At 31.4% G+C, this 1,256-nt stretch overlaps 1 protein-coding gene across 1 annotated transcript in view; it reads left to right on the top strand.

The window, feature by feature from the left end:
• SYCP2 (synaptonemal complex protein 2) overlaps positions 1–1,256 on the top strand; it is an 84,263-nt gene that overhangs the window by 55,314 nt on the left and 27,693 nt on the right. The window lies entirely within an intron of this gene.

Genomic DNA, 1,256 nt, shown 5'->3' with positions numbered 1-1,256 from the left:
CCTCGGCCTCCCAGAGAGCTAGGATTACAGGCGTGAGCCACCGCACCCGGCCTGAAATTAGTTATTTTTATAGTAAATATGTTCTTCACAGTCTTTCTGAAGGTTAATTCTTATTATAAAATGTCCATTTATAGTCTGTCAGGTTGTTAATTCAAGTTTAAATTAATTCTGGCCTTATTATATGCCATGAAAAAAATGACTTTAATGGAAGAACCATTCATTTTAAATTGGTACTTCCCGCTGCATTAATGTTTCAGTTTAGAATGAACTATTATAGGCACTGTTTACTATGAAGTTGCAAAAATATTGGACTGCTGACTAGTGCTGTCACATTTTAGTTATTTATAGCATATTAAATATAGACTTAGTGACCTAAATCTTATATAAGTTTTACCTTATATAAAATGGCTTTTATGAAAAATATTCTACTGATATTTAATTGCTTTTTTACAGTAGTTTTTCAAACAAATCTAATGTTCAACTCAGTAAGGTAGGTATTATTTATTTAACTTCACTAAACCTATAGTCAAACTCTATATTTGACTATAAATACAAAATAGCATAGTAATAAGGTGGAATTAGATTTAATATTTTCAGAATATTGCTAAATGGATTATCATTGCGAGTGGCAAGAATTCAAAATAGCCCTCTAACCTTGTTTTTCAGCGAAAATCCTTCTTTTACACATATGAGCCCAATAATTTTACATTTTGGTTCAGTATAACCTTATTACCATGCTTTTGTTCTAGCTAATCCCATCTCTCCTGACAATTAGATCCTTCTGAAGTCCCAATTTTGTTAAAAACATTTACTATTCATCCGGGCTTAAAATATGTATCAATTATCTTTGATTTTTTTTCTTCACATTTACTTTCTGTGTCCACTTAATATTTCAAGTTTTGAGGTTCATCCTCCGTAAGTTCCTCTTGAACCTTGTCTCTCCTGTCTATGCTACCTCCTATTAGCCTAGTTTCAATTCTAATTTCTAATCTGTGGATTGTATTAATAACAGTTGCCTTTATGTAATTCTCTTTGCCTCTAGTGTTTCTTTGTGCTAATTCATTCATTACATTCAATACCAGCTTTTTTGTTTGTTTGTTTTTTTCTTTTTAAAGCACACAGCTTTGATCATGTCATTCATTTGTTGAGAAACCTTCTTTTGTCCCTCTTGTTTATTGAATTAAATGGAGAGACACAGACCGGCTCAGTAGGCCCTTTAAAAGATTGTCATTTCTTAATATTAGTTTTCCAGACAT

Source organism: Propithecus coquereli, unplaced genomic scaffold (genome assembly GCF_000956105.1).
Source record: "Propithecus coquereli isolate 6110/MARCELLA unplaced genomic scaffold, Pcoq_1.0 Scaffold503, whole genome shotgun sequence".
Classification (NCBI taxonomy): Eukaryota; Metazoa; Chordata; class Mammalia; order Primates; family Indriidae; genus Propithecus; species Propithecus coquereli.
This window is presented reverse-complemented; position numbering and strand designations above follow the sequence as displayed.